This window comes from Schistocerca piceifrons, chromosome 6, assembly GCF_021461385.2.
Source record: "Schistocerca piceifrons isolate TAMUIC-IGC-003096 chromosome 6, iqSchPice1.1, whole genome shotgun sequence".
NCBI lineage: Eukaryota > Metazoa > Arthropoda > Insecta > Orthoptera > Acrididae > Schistocerca > Schistocerca piceifrons.
In genome coordinates this window covers 495,008,753-495,029,365 of record NC_060143.1, presented here as the reverse complement: position 1 = coordinate 495,029,365, position 20,613 = coordinate 495,008,753, and the positions used below count along the sequence as shown (strand labels likewise).

General features: G+C 44.2%; 1 protein-coding gene across 1 annotated transcript in view; it reads left to right on the top strand.

The window, feature by feature from the left end:
• The window catches only part of LOC124803420, a 909,999-nt gene that overhangs the window by 675,402 nt on the left and 213,984 nt on the right, over positions 1-20,613 (top strand). The gene's annotated exons all lie outside the window — the stretch shown is intronic.

Here is a 20,613-nt window from a genome sequence, read left to right as displayed (position 1 = left end):
CAAAAGAAGGCAAAAACAACTAGTCATAACCTTTGTAGATTTCAAAAAGGCGTATGATTGCATCCATAGATCTTCAATGATGAAAATATTAAGGAATTTTGGACTTCATCCTAAATTAATAAAAATGATACAGTTAACCTTAACAAACACCAAATCCAAAGTAAAATTTAGAGGAGGAATATCTGAACCATTTACGATTAAAACAGGGTTGAGACAGGGAGATTGTTTATCACCATTGCTATTCAATTGTGCTCTTGAATATGTAATGAGAGAATGGTACAAGGAAAATCCTATGAATATTAAAATTGGAACTAACAAAGATAAAATAAACCTAAATTGCTTGGAATTTGCTGATGACCTAGCATTACTAGCTAATAATATTCAGGAAGCCACGAAACAAATAACAAGCTTACAAAATATAGCACAAAAATTAGGACTCCAGATATCATTTGAAAAGACTGAAATAATGGTAACGGATCCACTTGTAATAGATCACATCACAGTGAACAATAGGGAAATTAAAATAGTGAAACAATTTAAATACCTGGGTGAAATTATAACACATAAATTGGACGAGAAACCTGCATGGCGAGCAAGAACTAATAAAATGATAAAAGCTCAAAAAGTAACATGGTCTACGTACAATAAAAAATGTCTATCAATTAAAACAAAATTAAAACATTACAAGACGGTGGTTCAACCAGAGGTTACATACGGAAGTGAAACTCTTTTTAAAGTCACCCAGAACAACAGAATTGACAAAATTTTAAAAGTAGAGAGAAGAATTGCTAGAACATGCATAAATAAGAAATATCAAAAAGCTGGGCAATCGCGGATAGTTCCAAATGAAGTGGTATACAGAGAACTGGAGCCCATCACTGATACTATACGAAAGAAAAGGATCTCTTTTTGTGGTCACATTCTGAGGACACCAGAAACCAGATTATCAAGGAAAATTATTGAGAAACTCTGGAATTTGAAACAACAAGGAGGATGGCTTAAGGAAATAAGAGAGGATATGGAAGAACTGGAAATAACTCTGGATGATTTGCAGAAGAAAACGCCAAATTTAAAGAAGTTGAGGGACACAGAAATAAGATTTAAACCAAAAATTGACAAACGACATACAATGAAAAGGGTATTTACAGATAAGGAACGACGAAAAGCATCGGAACGAATGAAGAGATACTGGGCCACTCGGAAGGGGAAAATACCAAAGAAGAGGACCAGAAATGATTGACTGAAGTGGTCCAATGAGGCCGTAAAAGCAGAAGAAGAAGAAGAAGAAGCTTGAAACACGCTCTTTACTGGAATACTATTTTCATTATTCCATATCGCACACTTTTTGACTTGGCGGTGGTGTTGAAATAGGAAAAATGAAAAATTTGATTTTTTTACTTTTTTTTAATTGAGAGGTGATGCACTGTATTAGACATATTACAATTAGTTGTACCTTATTCTTTAAAGCTTTAGCTTTAAAACGACATAGAAAATACAATTTTATCTCTTATGGGACGTCCAGTGGGAAGAAAAATAAAAAGTCCATTTTGAGGGATGAAAAATTTAATTTATGTCAGTGAACTACAAAATTTCGTAAAATTTGCTTAAAACAAACTTTACAACTTTGGCATATCGGATTTTCGATAGGCAACCATATTTAACAAGTCCTTTCGGTACTTCGTTACTTTGTGATACCTCGCCATAGTGGCGTTAAAGAGCTTGTGGAGCGGCGGCTGAACTGCCCCGCGAGGAGTCTCGCGGCCACCAGTGCCATACGCTCATTATTATTATTATTATTGGGGAATATATACCAGTCACGAAACAGAGCCCAAGCCCACTGGGGGAAACGTTTTTGTGTGGTTAATGACGCACGTTGAAATATATCGGTAAGTGTATGGAAATTGAAGGTTGGTAGGGGAAAAGAGGAAAGGAAGGGGAGGGATCACTGCTGTCAGCCGCATTGGGAAATTACGCGGAATAGGCGGCGACGAGTGAAAATGTGTACTAACCGGGATTCGAACGCTGGATCTCCTGCTTACTAGGCAGGTGCGGTTACCACTGCGCCACCCGGGCGCAGAGTTATCGCTACTGCACGGAGTATCTCGGTAAGCCTCAAGGCCGATCCATACTCTCATCGAGCGCCATCAATCCGCAGCCGCTGTCCATTTCCTCCATATTCACTCTTCCGAGATCCCCACAGGAGGTCGGACGTATTTATGCATCCGCACTGAAGAAGGTGGATTCATTGCCCAGGTAGGCCTATCAGATTATATGAATGTGTAGTGTCTGTTCTTTCGGTCATGTCCAAGAGCCATTGTAAAAAGAATCACATAAAATCGGCAGTTGGAATTATTTGCGAGTTCCAAAGTGCTACCAGTAGCCCAGGTAGGGGGTTAGAAAGGATGGTGTAAAGTGGTCCAGCAGCTCCTCATAACGCATACATTTCTCTAGTCAGTGTTAAGCGACGATTGAAGTGGTGTAAGAGCGACTACTTTGGATGGTAGATGACTGGAAACGAGTGATTTGGAGCGATGAACCACGCTGTACCCTGTGGCAATGCGATGGAAGGGTTTGGACTTGGCGAATGACTGGATGACGTTACCTGCATCATGTGTGCTTCTAGCAGTGAAGTACAGAGGAGATGGTTTACCATGAGAGGCGGTTTCCCTGATTAAAGAGTGGTCCGATTACAGCGCTTAAGATAACGATAAACGCGGAAGGATGTGAACACATTTTACAGAACTGTGGTTTTCGTACAGCAGGGGAACAGTTTGGGAACGATGATCGATTGTAGCAGAATGACAGTGGGCCATGTCATAAAGCAGAATCTGTGAGACAATGGTTTGTGGACAATAGGATTCCTGAAAAGGACTGGGATGCCCAGAGTTCCGACCTGAACCCAGTGGAACACTTTTGGAACGAATTAGAACGTAGACTTCGTCCTAGACACCAGCATCCAACATAGCTATCTTCTGTGGTCTCAGCTCTTGAGGAAGAATGGCAATCAACAACCTCGCTGAAAGTGTTCCCAGCAACCTATCATAAGGGGTCAGGGTGGGCACACGCCGCATGAACGTCCAAAAAAATGGCTCTGAGCACTATGGGACTTAACTTCTGAGATCATCAGTCCCCTAGAACTTAGAACTACTTAAACCTAACTAACCTAAGGACATCACACACACATCCATGCCCAAGGCAGGATTCGAACCTGCGACCGTAGTGGTAGCGCGGTTCCACACTGTAGCGCCTAGAACCGCTCGGCCACTCCGGCCGGCATGAACGTCCAGTAATAGGTGTGTGCATACTTTTGATGAGATAGTGAAGATGTCTCGATACTTTTGACCAGATAGTGTATATATAGTACAAGTTGGAATTTAGTCTTTTTCGCATATTGCGGGAACAGTGTAGCAATATACAGCATCCGTAGAAAAATACTCCTATCGATGCACAAAAATTGCGAACATGTTCCTGTTAATTTAAAAGACTGTGACAAAAAAGTGGGGTTACCAGCTGCCTATTTCTACCTTCCGCAGCACCTTTCAAAACTTTCCCAATAATTCTGGCATGCGAACATATTCGCGCTTTTCTTAAGTTGCGGCTCACCTCAAACATCCACAAGCTCGCCTAACTGCAACTCACTCAAATCCACTGGTCCATCGCCAGTTGCCATTTCTCAATCATTCATTCAGCCCAACTCATTTTCATTATCTCTTTGTGTCTCTCTGTCATTGTAATCCTGTGTCACAGCCACAGTCCCCTTCGTTCTGTCCTACTACTAAAGTCTCTCTATCACTCTCTCCCTCTTGCTCTCTCTTACTGTTAATATCTCATTCTGCTTACTGCTGCTGTCTCTTCTCACTGTCACTGCCACTATCTCTCTCTTCCTAGTTGTCATTGTCATATACTCTCCTTCTCATTATCACTTAAACTTTCTTTTTTCTCTTTATTCCTCCCCCCATTGGCACTTTCTCTTTCACTCTTTTCCTAGCACTGTCCTGTCACGGCCAACTAAGTTCCATTGCCACTGTATCACGTCTTTCCTTCTATACCTACATCTCTTTCTATAACACAATGACTGTCTACTACCTCCCAGTATTTATTGCTTTTCCGTCTCTTTGGGACTGCACTGTCTCCTTCTCTCTCAGCATAAAAATGGTTCAAATTGCTCTGAGCACTATGGGACTTAACATCTGAGGTCATCGGTCCCCTAGACAAGAACTACTTAAACCTAACTAACCTAAGGACATCAGTGCATCCATGCGCGAGGCAGGATTCGAACCTGCGACCGTATCAGTCGCGCGGTTCCGCTCGGCCACCGCGGCCGGCTCTCTGAATAAAAAAGCCTGAATATGTTCGCGTGCCAAAATTTTAAGGAGCTGAGGAGGTACTCCAGTTTTCAGTCAGAGCCTTTTAAAAAAACAGCAACATATTCGCATATTTTTTCCCGCTTTTGTCCTTCTCCTTGCTGCAACAGGGCATGTAACTCATGTGAAAAAAAAGTATTGATGAATACAATGTAGATAGTTTACTCATCAGAAACTGAAATAACGCAAAACTAATTTTACATCTCAGACCGGATTTTACGTACAAAAAATGTTGCATGTGTTTCAGTACTACAACACGGTGTTCCCTGATGATAATAGAGAAATTTCACAGCATATTTATCCGTGCCACGTCACTTTGTAAATCACTTTTCCGCCTCACAGGTGGTTTTACGTGCGTAATTTTACGTTTACAAATTGGGTAACTTTGAACTTCTGTATATCGTAAGCGCGTTCAGATATCTAGAAAATTTTCAAGGTTATTCGAGATCGGGATCTTAGGAGTATATTGCAAAAATTTCAGCCATTTGCTGTGCTTAGCCGTCGTGGAATCCTCGGCCGCGTATTGGTCTGCTGGTGACGCCGAAAATATAGTAAAGAAACACTTTTATGGGGTTTTGCAGTAAGCGCCCATGAACGAATGGTGGCTCTATAAGTCCCATCAAGCCCACCGTAGACCACATCAAATGCAAAAAGAACCAACAAATTTGATCCATTTGCCTAACGCCGGTATTACACTATCAAATTTCTTTGTCCAATATCTTTGCCAAATATCTTCGTCAAAGAAATTTGATGGTGTAATAGGGTACTTTGTCAAATGTCGTCAAATATTTGATCAAATCTAGGGCCTCGCTGTAGATTTGATCAAAGAAGTCGCTTGTCTTCTGTTGACTGCAATGTGACATGTTACCACGTGGAGCGCTAGCATCGCTGTAGCATTCTGTCATCTGTAGTGTTTTTATAAACATTGTTGGTAAATACAATTGGTGTGTACCAACAACTACAAAATTAATAGAGATTTATAATGCTGAAGGGGCGCTTTACAACTTGAGCCACCCTGAGTACAAAAATAGATTAAGAAGATTGGAGACCTAACCTAACCTAACCTAACTCTATCCTGTAGCAAGGAATCTGAGTGTTACAGTGAGCCTGTCTTCTGCAGATGTAGCAGTTCTTATGTGAATATTGTGCTTTGTGATATGAGGATACACTCCACTGAGCACATACAGAAATGTATGCTCATCCATTCTTAAGTAATTGACGTACGACTTGACGTGCTCCACTATAAGCTCACGTAATAAGTTTTGTTGAATGCTTTTATCGTGTCGGCGTAAAACCCACGGCTACAACCAGGTACGTGTCCTTTTTTTCCCCCGCTTCTCTTCCGCATGTGCACACAAAGCAGTTGTGGTACATGCAACTGGTGCGATTAATAACAAGTTGTTGTTGTCAGCCATCTTGAAATTTTACGAAAAATATAATGACAGTGTAATACCCCTTCTAGCGCTACGTCAAAGACCTTTGTCAAATATATTTGACGGAATATTTGATAACATCTTTGACCAAATCTTTGACAAAGAAATTTGATAGTGTAATACCGGCCCGGCCGGAGTGGCCGTGCGGTTCTAGGCGCTACAGTCTGGAGCCGAGCGACCGCTATGGTCGCAGGTTCGAATCCTGCCTCGGTCATGGATGTGTGTGATGTCCTTAGGTTACTAGGTTTAATTAGTTCTAAGTTCTAGGCGACTTGTGACCTCAGAAGTTAAGTCGCATAGTGCTCAGAGCCATTTTGTAATAACGGGCTAAGCAGGAGGAAGTGTGAAATATTCATAATATGACCCTGTACTGTAGGATAGTGACACAATCTGATCTTTCTGTTCGGTATAGAAATGATCCGTAGCTCAAGGGCTATCCAAAATTCTTGACGCTACCGTTTTATCGCCAATAGAACCCAAGGTATGCACCGGAAAATCCCGACAATATGCGCGGTTTTTTGGAACGTGTCAGTTACTCATGTTGTTGGATGGAAACAGATGTACACAGCAGGTGTCGGGAGGTGTATTCGGCACCTGCGCCGCGCGCGTCGTTGACGGGTAGCTGAGCGGTGAGGCTGCAGGATGGAGCCAGCCTCTACCCGCTGGCTGCCGGCTGCTGGCGCGGAATGCAGACGCCGGCCGGCGCGCCGTGAGCCGCGAGACCTTGGTCCGGGCGTCGAGCCCCGCAGTCCGGTCACGGCGGAAACCGAGTCGCCCAAAAAACCCGCGCCGACCGGCCGGACGGTCACCTTCGCCGGCGTCCGGCGTGCGCAGACGTGAATGTGCAGGCGCACAGTGAATGGCGACCGGCTGCTGCAGGTGCGACCGCGGAGGCCGCACGCACCTAGTAGTAGCTCCGGCAGTGGCCTTGAACTTCAACGACTTTGTCACACTGTGAAGAGAGGACGAAAGGTACACTTCCGTTGGCTTCAGAGGATGTCCAGTGTCGCGTCCCAAGGGTGAATGATGGTTGGGACTCTGCGGCAGGGTTCGGGAAGAAGGCAAACAGTCGGTTGGCCTAATTGACGGAGTCTTGCGCTGATTATGTTGTTAAAATTCCCGTATTACGAAAAGTAAGGCTTAGAATAAGTACTGAAATGACATACACTGCGAGTGTTGCACAACTCCTGACTTTATTCAGATAACCGCATGGACAGAAAACTATTATGTTCATTAAGTACACTACTGGCCATTAAAATTACTACACCCCGAAGATGACGTGCTACAGATGTGAAATTTAACCGACAGGAAGAAGATGCTGTTATATGCAAATGATTAGCTTTTCAGAGCATTCACACAAGGTTGGCGCCGGTGGCGACACCTACAACGTGCTGACAAGAGGAAAATTTCCAACCGATTTCTCATACACGAACAGCAGTTGACCGGCGTTGCCTGGTGAAACGCTGTTGTGATGCCTCGTGTAAGGAGGAGAAATGCGTACCATCACGTTTCCGACTTTGATAAAGGTCGGATTGTAGCCTATCGCGATTGCGGTTTATCGTATCGCCACAATTGCTGCTCGCGTTGGTCGAGATTCCACATATGGAATCGGTAGGTTCAGGAGGGTAATACGGAACGCAGTGCTTGATCCCAACAGCCTCGTATCACTAGCAATCGAGATGACAGACATCTTATCTGCATGGCTGTAACGGATCGTCCAGACACGTGTGGATGCCCGAGTCAACAGATGGGGGCGTTGGCAAGACAACAACGATCTGCACGAACAGTTCGACGACGTTTGCAGCAGCATGGACTATCAGCTCGGAGACCATGGCTGCGGTTACCCTTGACGCTGCATCACAGACAGGAGGGCTTGCGATGGTGTACTCAACGACGAACCTGGGTGCACTAATGGCAAAACGTTATTTTTTCGGATGAATCGAGGTTCTGTTTACAGCATCATGATGGTCGCATCCGTGTTTGGCGACATCGCGGTGAACGCACGTTGGAAGCCCGTATTCGTCTTCGCCATACTGGCGTATCACCCGGCGTGATGGTATGGTGTGCTATTGGTTACACGTCTTGGTCACCTCTTGTTCGCATTGACGGCACTTTGAACAGTGGCCGTTACATTTCAGATGTGGTACGACCCGTGGCTCTACCCTTCATTCGATCCCTGCGAAACCCTACATTTCAGCAGGATAATGCACGACCGCATGTTGCAGGTCCTGTACGGGCCTTTCTGGATACAGAAAATGTTCGACTGCTGCCCTGGCCAGCACATTCTCCAGATCTCTCACCAATTGAAAACGTCTGGTCAATGGTGGCCGAGCAACTGGCTCGTCACAATACGCCAGTCACTACTCTTGATGAACTGTGGTATCGTGTTGAAGCTGCATGGGCAGCTGTACCTGTACACGACATCCAAGCCCTGTTTGACTCAATGCCCAGGCGTATCAAGGCCGTTATTACGGCCAGAGGTGGTTGTTCTGGGTACTGATTTCTCAGGACCTATGCACCCAAAGTGCGTGAAAATGTAATGACATGTCAGTTCTAGTATAATGTATTTGTCCAATGAGTACCCGTTTATCATCTGCATTTCTTCTTGGTGTAGCAGTTTTAATGGCCAGTAGTGTACAATGTATCTAAATGATTTGTATCCACGAAGAGAACAAGTCTTTACACGGACACGGTGACTATCCAGCACTGTTCCTTCTACTTAAAACGAAACTGTCAGTACTGCCCGCACCCACGACACGACACGCAGTAGACCGCGGTGGTTGCACACACCTAGCAGTTGCACCAGCAGTGGCCTTGATCTTCAATGCTAGCTGAACGACTAGGATTCCACCAGCTGTGCTGATAATTCTGCTTAGCCCCGCCTAGCTACGCTTTCCGGCTGCATCTCTGCTGATGCAATTACCAACTTCCTAATCTGACTGCAGTAGGCCTCTCGGAACGTCGTGCTTTCGAGTTTTATTCAGTTTTCCCCTTCGCCTCCGCCAGTTCCTGAAACGTTGTGTTGTTGAAGCGCTCCACCGTCTCAGTGGCTCTAATTGTGCAGTGCACTGAGGTGACAAACAGTCCTGGTATAGCGATATAGCCGGCCGGGGTGACCGAGCGGTTGTAGGCGCTACAGTCTGGAACCGCGCGACCGCTACGGTCGCAGATTCGAATCCTGCCTCGGGCATGGATGTGTGCGATGTCCTTAGGTTAGTTAGGTTTAAGTAGTTCTAAGTTCTAGGGGACTGATGACCTCAGATGTTGAGTCCTATAGTGCTCAGAGCCATTTGAACCATTTGAAATTTGGCTTTAATGGGCTTTGGGAGCAAACGACCGACGTGAGTGCCTTTGCCGAAAGTACGTCCTCGACTGCAGCCCCTCTCCTGCGCTCGTGAACGTACCGGTTGAACACTAGACGACTGGAAAACCGTGATCTTGACAGAGGAGTCCCGATTTCAGTTGGTAAAAGGTGATGTAAGTTTCCAGTATGGCGCTGACCCTACGAAGCCATGGACCCAAGTTGTCAACAAGGTACTGTGCAAGCTGGTGGTGGGTCCATAATGGTATGGGCTGTGTTTACACGGAATGGAATAGGTCCCCTGGTCCAATTGAACTGATTATTGACTGGCAATGGTTATTTTCGTGTACTTGGAGACCTTTCATGTACTCCTTCTCACCGGGTGGCAACCATTCTCAAATTGTTTGAAGAACATTCTCGACAGTTCGAGCGAATGATTTGGCCAAGCAGATTGCCTGCGTGATTTCCCATCAAGCATTTATGACACATAATGGAAGGGTCAGTTGATGTACAAAAGCCTGCATTTTCAATACTTTCGCAATTATGGACGACTATAGAGGCAACATGGCTTTGTATTACTGCAGGGGACCTCCTACTTGAATCTGTGCCGCGAAAAAGTGCTGCATACATCGGGCTTAAGAAGGCCCGATATGATATTAGGAGGTATCCACGTTTTGTCACCTCAAAGTATTCTTCAGAGGCTGATTGGAGGGAGGGAGGCGTGTAGTGTAACGACGTAAGTTTTGTATAAATGATTTTCTTTTGACATATGACCATGTGCAGACTTCGTCACCTATGTCAGTTACAAAACACTTCCAAACTATTTAAATTTTTTTAAAAGTTGTCTCTGAATGGTTCTTGAACGAAACTGTAATTAAAACATCATCATTTGAGTCGTATGCGCAGAATTACGTCACTCAGTCCAATTGGTTTGCGCAAACTTTTTTCAATTTAGATATCGTTTGTTTCTTCTCAGAAATTATATTAATGCAAGTTATCTGCTTTAATAAATATTAAAACCACATTGAATAAACTTTTAAGACTCAAACTCGCGATGAACGTTGTCAAAAATTAATAATCTTGTCAAATAAATCTTCCTTAATATAATTCTTCATAAATAAATTCTCGGAACACGTATTTAAACTTTTGTAGTATCCACTAGTTTATTATCTTCATATATACTACGTATAGACGTGAACATGAGCCTTGACAAGATAAGACTGAACATTCACAACATGATTAAACTTTCTATGACGTCATTGTTGTAGAAACATTACAAATTCTTACTTTTTCAGTTTTTAGAAGCACGACGCAACAACTCGGTTTCAGGATCTTCTGTTGCTCTTTGGCTGTCGACCCGCGACGTATAGTGGCCAGCAATTTTCTCTCTGGTCCCGGCAGTGCAGATGCTGTCTCCGTTCGTTGCGCCGCCGTCTCCGTACATGAAACATAAAAATAAATCCAAAACTTTAGATAATTCACAAACATTACAAATATTACAAAATACATAAACAAAACACTAAATTAAACTTATATTCACCTGCAAACTGGGCTGACACTGGTGACGCTTCAGTTTCGCGTCCCACTACAGGCGTTTATTGTTAAATTATGTCGTAGGCCTGCTGTAGGCTGTTTATGACGAATATGTGCACCTTCCAAAGACTTTCTCCCATTGTCCCTCTCTTACCCTTGCTCCTTGTCTGCAGTTATATCTCTCTTTTTCGTACATCTTATTGTGTTATCGCTATGCGCGCCCGTCGCCGCCTTGCCGCCGCTGATGCGTATTTTCCCCGATGCGTTTAGGAGCCTCTGACATTTTATTTAACCTCCCCCCGAGATCTGGCTGTTATCGCGCCTAGGCGACCAGCATTTCTTCTCTCGTAACTTTCCCCTTGTTATGTTTCGAACTCAAGAGACTTGGCTCTTCCTCTGGGTACTACGCCAATGAGATTTCTTTTTCTTTTTTCATCAGTCGCCTCATTGTTTAGGTGCGGTCCGCCCCCACATCCTGTCCTGTGGCAGCCTCTTCATCGAGTTTATGATAGTTCTGCGAAACGACACTTGTGCAGAGCTCGAATGTGGGGACATTTCTCCGGAGACAAAGACACTTCAGGAACTTTTCTGCTTTCACATTCGTTGCCTTCGCCAACTCTCACCCAATCTGTGACATTTCAACCTAACCTAAACTACGAATCAGTCTGTCACCAGAACAAGGTGTTTTACTTTTGAATTCGTTGGTTTCGCCAACTCAGAACCAAACTGTCATATTCCAACCTAATCTAGACGTCGTCTGAAGATGAGCAAACCAGCCTGAAACTGGTAAACACAAAAGAAGCTATCGAGATGTCCAGCTGCTCATAGTCTTTTCAGCTCTTCAACATGTATTAGAATTAATTCCTAGTCATGCGTGTTGTAGACTACAGCACGTTGAGCTACTGCAATAGTGGAAGAGGAGGAATGAATCTTCATCGAACTTATTCAGTATTTTGCCTTTGCCTTTCCTTTCGATGCATTTTATCAAAATATTAATAATTCCAATATATTTAATATTATTTCGGTTTTTTCCAGTTTATGTAACATACAAATTGAAAATAAGAAATAAAAAATACATTCCACGTACGGACTCGACCTCGCGATCCTCGGATTCCCGTTCTGCACTCTATCCGCTGCGCCAACAGCTGTCAGGAAACAACGCTAACATAAATTTCTCGCCAGACTCTCGTGAAAAATTCGATTATACCTCTTTATGAGTACATTACGGTGTTTTTAAAGTCGATCAATAATTATAATGACGAAAAAAATCACAAGACCAAAAAGTAGTCGAAGTGGAGTAATGAAATTTCGGGAATACGTTTGTCTAGGTCACTTGTTAAAGTGATTAACATTGCAAGATCACAGATTAATATAAACGCGAGGTAAGCCATTGAACATGTGAGATGCTGGTATATTAATTTCCGGCGCAACCGCCACGCTGTGGAATGCAAGCATGCAGACGTGCATGTGTTGTGTCGTACAGGTGCTAGAAGGCAGTTTGTGGTATGGAGTTCCCTGCATGTTGCACTTGATCACTCGATAAAGGGACGGTTAATGTTTGTGGGTGACGCTGGAGTTGTCGCCTGATAATGCCCCGTACGTGCTTGATTGGAGAGAGATCTGGTGATTCAGCAGGCAAAGGTAACATGTCGACAGTCTGCAGAGTATGTTAGTTTACAACAGCGGTATGTAGTCGAGCGTTATCCTGTCGGAAAACATCCTCTGGAATGAATGTCAGCACAACGGATCGAATCACCAGACTGACGTACAAATTTCCAATCAGGGTGCGTGGGATAACGCACGGCTAGGGTGTCTAGCAAGCCGGCAGGTTCTACATCTACATATATATACTCCGCTAGCCACCAAGCGGTGTGCGGCGGAGGGCACAATTCGCACCAAAGCCATATTCCCCCCTCCCCTCCTCGCTGTTCCACTCGCGGATCGCGCGAGGGAAAAACGACTGTCTGAACGCCTCAGTACGAGCTCTTATTTCCCTTATCTTTGAATCGTGATCATTGCGCGATTTGAAAGTTGGTGGTAATAATATATGCTCTACATCCTCGGTGAAAATCGGATTTCGGAATTTAGTGAGAAGGCTCTTATGTTTAGCGTGCCTTCTATCTGCAAGTGTGTTCCACTTTAAACTTTCTATGAGATTCGTAAAGCTCTCGCGATGGCTAAATGTACCAGTCACGAATCTTGCCGCTCTTCTTTGGACCGTCTCAATCTCTTGAATCAGACCTAACTGGTAAGGGTCTCATACAGACGAACAGTACTCCAAGACTGGACGAACTAACGTATTGTAAGCTATTTCCTTTGTTGAAGGACAGCATCGCTTCAGGATTCCACCAATAAACCGCAATCTACAGTTCGCCTTACCCGTTACTTGTGTAATCTGATCATTCCATTTGAGATCATTTCGAATAGTCACACCCAGATACTTGACGGACGTTACCGCTTCCAAAGGCTGGGCATTTATTTTGTTCTCATATATTAATGGGGATTTTCGCCTTGTTATACGCAGTAGGTTACAGTTACTAATATTGAGAGGTAACTGCCAGCCATTACACCACTCATTTATTTTCTGCAAATCCTCATTGGTTTGTTCACAACTTTCGTGTGATACTACTTTCCCGTAGACTACAGCATCATCGGCAAACAGTCTAATGCCGCTGTTAATACCATCAACCAGATCGTTTATGTAAATCGTAAATAGCAGAGGACCTATTACGCTGCCCTGGGGCACACCTGAAGTTATGCGTGTTCCTGTTGAAGTCATCCCGCTCAGGACGACATACCGCTCATTGACTGTTAGAAAACTTTCTATCCAACCGCATATGTCATCGGATACACCGTAAGCGCGCACTTTTTGTAGCAAGCGACAGTGCGGAACTGAGTCGAACGCTTTTCGAAAGTCGAGAAATATGGCATCAACTTGGGAGCCGGTATCTAGAGCCTGCTGCATATCATGCACAAAGAGGGCCAGCTTGTCTCGCATGTCCGCTGTTTCCCAAAACCGAGCTGTTTTCTGCAGAGTCCAGAAAGGTCATTATGTCTGAACACAAAATATGTTCCATGATTCTACAACAAATCGATGTCAGTGAAATTGGCCGGTAACTATGTGCATCCGGTTTTCTACCTTTTTTATAGATTGCTATGACGTGGGCCTTCTCCCAGTCCCGTGGAACTTTCCGCCGTTCCAATGATCTCTGGTCGATGACGGATAAGTATGGTGCTATATTTGTAGCGTAGTCAACATAAAATCTTACGGGGATACCGTCTGGGCCAGATGCCTTCCTGGCGTCTGAGGATCTTAACTGTTTTACAATCCCAGATACCCTAGCACTATGTCAGCCATCCAGGGGGAATGGTGCTGCAGTCCTCTATCGTAAACGAGTTTTTGAATGCTAGGTTTAGAATTTCGGCCTTCTGTTTATCATCATCAGTTACATTACCCATACTGTCAGCAAGAAAAGGCATTGAATTATTTGTAGCGTTCATAGAATTTACGAACGACCAGAATTTTTTGGGGTTATTTTTAGAATCTGCAGATAAAATATTGCTTTCAAATTCGTTAAAAGAATCTCTCATTGTCGTTCTGACAGCTGCTTTCATTTCGCATAGTTTCTGTTTGTCAGCGGGGCAGTGACTACGTTTAAAACGACTGTGCAAAATTCTCTGCTTTCTTAGCAACTTCCTAATATGTTTGTTGTACCAAGGTGGATCGTTTCCCTCCCCTATACTTTTGCTAGGCACATACTTCTCTAGCACATGGTGGACATTACCTTTAAATTCTGACCTAAGATGCTCAATATCTTTGTGTCCCACGGTGAATGCATAGAGCTGACAGGTTGTTTGCAAGCCCTCAACTAGTCTCCTCCTAATCAACACACGGCCATCACTGGTACCGTGGTAGAACCGGCTTTCATCAGAAAACGCGACAGACCCCCGCCTTGTCGCCCAACGAGCTCTCGCTTGACGCCATTCACCTCGCAAATGGCGATGGTTTTGGAGTCGCCGGAATGCTACAGGACGTCTGGCTCGAAGCTGTCCTTGAACTAACCGATTTGTAACAATTCGTTGTGTCACTGTGGTGCCAACTGCTGCTGCAGATGTAGTACGATGCGCAAGAACCATACGCTGAACACGACAGTCTTCCCTCTCGGTAGTGCCACTGGCTGTCCGGAGCCCCATATTCTTGCGATCGTACATTCTCGTGACCACTCTGCCAACAGTAATGTATAGTGGCTACATTCCTGCCAAGTCTTTCTGCAGTATCGCAGAAGGAACATCCAGCTTCTCGTAGCCCTATTACACGACCGCGGTCAAACTCAGTGAGGTGTTGAAAATGGCGTCACTGTCGCCTTAAAGGCATTCTTGACTAGCATCAGCTCACCATGTCATCTCTCAGAGATAACTAACACTACCATTACAGTGCGTATCTAAAGCAAACCTGATTTGCACTCTCATAGTGGCGGTACTATCGCCACTCTTATGTGACGGTCGTGAAATTCAAATAGAATTATATTTCATGTGTAGAAACACTTCTTACAACTTTCGTTTATGTCGCACAGCTCCGTATAGGTGTTGCGATATCTTTTCCGTCAGTGTTTATGAAACACTGAAAGTTAAATTTTTGTTGTCCTGGTAGCCGCTAGGTAGGCAAGCTGCAACTGGAATCGAGTGACCGTTTTAATCGTTTAGTAATGCAGCTTAAAAAAAAAAAGTCACTGTCTCTTAATGAACGAGTTTTAGCACTTGCAGAGTACCGAGACCCATTCCTCCGGTAGCCTGATATGGGTTCCCGTTTCATACGTATCCTATGGGGCATACTACTTCGCTGTAAGGTGGCTGTGTGAGCGCACGGCTAACGGTTCCGCCGTTTCTGAAGCGGGCGGTTTCGTCCGCAAACGCAGGACCATTCTGAGCGCGCTATAGGAGGTTGAAGGACGCGGTCGGACCGCTAATTGCACGGCATAGTTCATCCAGGAGCTGTGAAGGACCTTGAGAAGCTGCAAGTCCATTTGTAAAGGGGCCCTGCTGTCCGAAGGTGACGTAAGCGGGCGCTTCTGCCGAAGACGAGAAACTAAGAGCCGCTTCAGCATCAAGGCTGTACGAGAAGGGGGGGGGGGGGGCTACGCTCGATGCTAATGGTCAATCGAGACGTGTGCGTCTCTTTGGCCCTATGGCTGTGCCACGCTTTTTCTTTCTTGTTCTTTAGTGTATCTGTCTTAAAACAGATTACACCAAGTGGCTGTCCATCGTGTCATGTTCTGAGCATCTTCCTTCATCTGTTCCTAATTTCTTTCTCTTCCAGTGTCGTCTATCAGTTCTCTTCCTACCTCTTCCTCTCGTTCCTTCTACACTCGCGCTCATAAATTAAGGATAATGCTGACACATGGTGAAACAACGCTCTGGTGGGCGGTTTGCGGGTTTAAATCACCTCTGGGTATGACCATGTGCAGCGTTTGACCTGCGGTTGTCGCACAGTGGCGCTGGCAGCAGTCCACATACGCAGAGGTGTGTTGGTGCACGTCAGAGTACGGTGCAACGGGAAAGTGTGCAGACGTTTTCAGACATGATAATGGTGACTGTGTGTTGAAAATGGCTCAAAGAACACATATTGATGACGGTATGAAGGGTAGAATACTAGGGCGACTGGAGGCTGGTCAAACACAGCAGATCGTAGCACGGGCCCTCCGTGTGCCACATGTGTGATCTCAAGATTATGGCAACGATTCCAGCTGACAGGAAACGTGTCCAGGCGCTACAGTATGGGACGTCCACAGTGTACAACACCACAAGAAGACCGATATCTCACCATCAGTGCACGCAGACGGCCACAGAATACTGCAGGTAGCCTTGCTCGGGACCTTACCGCAGCCACTGGAAAAGTTGTCTCCAGACGTCTGAACAGACGTTGTTTATTCGCCCGGAGACCTGCAAGGTGTATTCCACTGATCACTGGTCACAGGAGAGCCAATAAAGCCTGGTGTCAAGAACACAGTACATTGTCATTGGAACAGTGGTCCCAGGTTATGTTCACGGACGAGTCCAGGTATAGTCTAAACAGTGATTCTCGCCGGGTTTTCGTCTGGCGCGAACCGGGAACCTGATACCAACCCCTTAATGTCCTTGAAAGGGACCTGTATGGAGGTCGTGGTTTGATGGTGTGGGGTGGGATTATGATTGGTGCACGTACACCCTGCATGTCTTTGACAGAGAAACTGTAACACGTCAGGTGTATCGGGACGTCATTTTGAACCAGTATGTCCGCGTTTTCAGGGATGTAGTATGTCTTTCCTCCTGATGCATGATAACGCACGGCCCCACCGAGTTGCCCTCGTGGAAGAGTACCTTGAAACAGAAGATATCAGGCGAATAGAGAGGCCTGCCTGTTCTCCAGACCTAAATCCCATCGAGCACGGCTGGGATGCTCTCGGTCGACGTATCGCTGCACGTCTTCAAACCCCTAGGACACTTCAGGAGCTCCGACAGGCACTGGTGCAAGAATGGGAGGCTATATACCAGCAGCTGCGCGACCACCTGATCCAGAGTATGCCAACCCGTTGTGCGGCCTGTGTACGTGTGCATGGTGACCAAATACCATATTGATGTCGGGGTACATGCTCAAGAAACAGTAGCGTTTTGTAGCACATGTTTTTCGGGACCGTTTTCTGAACTTATCACCAACACCGTGGACTTACAGATCTGTGTAGTGTGTGTTCCCTACGTGCCTATACTGTTAGCGCCAGTTTTGTGTAGTGCCACGTTGTGTGGCACCACATTCTGCAATTATCCTTAATTTATGAGAATGAGTGTCACGACGCAGTTTGTGTCCCAGCCAAATTTTTTCTCTTTTCTGATTGCTTACAGCAATCTGCTTTCTTCCCACTTTCTCTTCATTACTTGTATATTCTTGAATCTACCGAGCGAGGTGGCGCAGTGGTTAGCACACTGGACTCGCATTCGGGAGGACGACGGTTCAATCCCGCGTCCGGCCATCCTGATTTATGTTTTCCGTGATTTCCCTAAATCGCTCCAGGCAAATGCTGGGATGGTTCCTTTGAAAGGGCACGGCCTACTTCTTTTCCCGTCCTTCCCTAATCCGATGAGACCGATGACCTCGCTGTTTGGTCTCTTTCCTCAAAACAACGCAACCGTTAAATCTGTCAGTCCACTTCACCTTAAGCATTCTTCTCCATGGCCACATTTCAAAACTTCCTAAGTATCTTCCTTTTTTGTTTTTAACTGTCCATGATTCACTGCTGTATGATACTACACTCCACACAAAACGTGTAGCAGATCTTTTCCTCAGCTCCATTCTGCTACATGTTAGTAACAGCATATCTTCCTCCTTATTTCTCCTGTGGAGCTTCTGTTCCATGTCGTTAAACTTCTCAGTTACAGAAAGAATTTTACTCGTTCTGTCTTTTTTCCGTCTTACAATATGTTAACTTCTTGTTTTTTCTCATCACTTTTGTGTTTCCTATATTTATCTTAATTCCATACTCGTCACCCCTTCTTGAACCACTCTTCAACATCTTCTGTAGCTCCTGTTCTTATTCCGCCAGCACTGCTTGATCATCCATATATTTTACAATCTTCTTCCTTTCTCCTCCAATTACAATGCCTCTTCGCATGACATATCAGTTCATCTCCATATATGTTTAACTGCTTCTGTGACAGTGAATATTCCTGTGTTATACCCTTTCCAACCCTCATCACTTCCACCTCTTGATTCCCTACTCTGCCATTTTTTGCATTATATGGATCTTCTTTATTAACCTTCTACTTCTCCAGTCCTTGCCAACATCTTTTAAAATTATGAGCAGTATACTCCAGTTGACTCTATCGACAGCCTTCTCACTGTCGATAATACAACTATATGCCGACTTGTTCACTGCTATCATTCTTTCTCCAACCATCCTCAGAGAACCTATACCTCGTCTTTTTCCGTTACCTTCCCAATTTCATCCTCAGTTTTCTTTTCACTTCTCCTTAGTATGACTCTCGTTACAACCTTTGTAACTTGACTGAAAAAAATAATTATCCTATGGTCATTGCTCTCTTCTAAATTGAATTTTTGTAGGATCAGGTACTAGAATGGTCTTAAGTAGACTTTGAGACCAGATACCTTTGTCATAAATTCTGTTTAGTTCCTCAGTCAATCTGACCGTTGAATGTGAACCTAAGACTTTCAGTGCCTAAGATGGTATTCTGTTACACCCCAGCGCTTTCTTTCCTGGAACACCAGAACTGCTTTGACCAGTTCCCATTTCAATACCTCAGTAACTCGGTCTTCTTCATTCAGTTCCCCTTCATCCAAAAGCCTGGCGCTTATTGTTCTCACAGTCGTCTCTTCTTTCACTTAGGGAATGATCTATGTTCATGAAAATGCCTTGTTGAACTATGATTAACAGCTCAGGTGAAACTCCATGTCACCCTACAACTGACTGCGGTTAAAGGCCTGAAGCATAGCAGTTTCATTATTGACGTAACTGATGACTAGTAAAGCACTGTGGTGCTCAAACAAACTATGGGACTGAGAACATCTTCCTTTAACTCACGTTAAGTTAAAAAACTGCTAATGACTTAACTAAATAACCACTAAATCTTGCACAAATTTTTTGTATTAAGCATTCTCGGTGCGTCGCGCGAAACAAATGTGAATTCCTGTTAGAATATTCGAGAATTTTGGAGAATGTTGAAGAAATGACAAATGTTGTACAATTGTTGGTAATCCGGAACAGATAATACCAGCATAACTTTGGGTTCCCATTCAGACAGAAAAACACCTGTTAAAAAATTTGTAGTGTCGGTGAAGCCGTCGTTTTAGACTTTAACAAATGAAAGTACTTAAAACTCAATGTTCACAGATATATTTTAGAAAATAAAGGTCAAAGGACAGATAAATAATTAAGTGTGCGAATGAAATTTCTTCCTGCGTTTATCTCTGGAAGAGGGATTTGATTTACGCAGGGAAGAAAGGCGATCGAATGCTGAAATTTTCGACATTTGGGGATAGGGCTTTTACTTTTACGGAAAGAGGGGGTGAGGTGAGGGAGTGTTATGCTCGGCCCAAACGCAAATACCGCCGTCTAAGGACGAGGAAGAAGCAAAGGCTAGTCATTAGGGCCATGGAGTTAGGTTACCACGTAGAGCTTGCTTTGACCTCGGCTGTGCAACGGTAGGGTGGCAAACGACAATACCGGTTCTGTTATCCTTCCTCAGAGGATGCGGATTTTTTTTTGTTCTTTTTATTTTTTCATTTCCTCTGCATACAGGTCAGGGTAGACTATCAGCGGTGCAGATTTGCGTTTTTAGACTTAGTGACGTTAAAGCAACAACAACTATTACTAGTTATTCGAAAAAAGTATTGATCACTTACATGTTTTTAATTATGTAACGATGTAATCGTTACATAATTAAATGGAATGGAAAGAACAGTACAGCCAAGGAGGCAAGGGGGATTATGATTCGGCGGGGACGAATTGAGCAAGTTAGATGAGTTACGAAGAGTCGCTAATTCCACAATCTGGAAGCTGGAAACAATTTGAAAATCTGAGTGAATGGACTTTCAGAAGGTACAAAACTATTCACTTGCAGCTAGATGTTTATGGAAGCTTTGCATTTTGAATGGAGGGTATTTCTGTTTATACCTCAAAAAAATCTTAAAAAGTGTGGAGGGCACAGGGTCAACGTGTGATATAATGTGTTTGTGCGTATGGAATCGCACAGCAAACCATACTTGAATCATAACGCATTGCAGCAGTGTGGTCGAAGACTGCAGACCTTAGCCATTATTAAGAGGTCTAATGGATATTATGCACGTCACCATGGATGATACAAAAATCTCTGAAGGAAGGTGAAGTTTATGTTGGTGAAGAGGCACGCTAAAGTTAAATGTAATGAAGTAAATGATGAATAAGTGAAAACAATCGGTTGAAAATGTCAAACTACCGTCATCAGACTTAAGGAT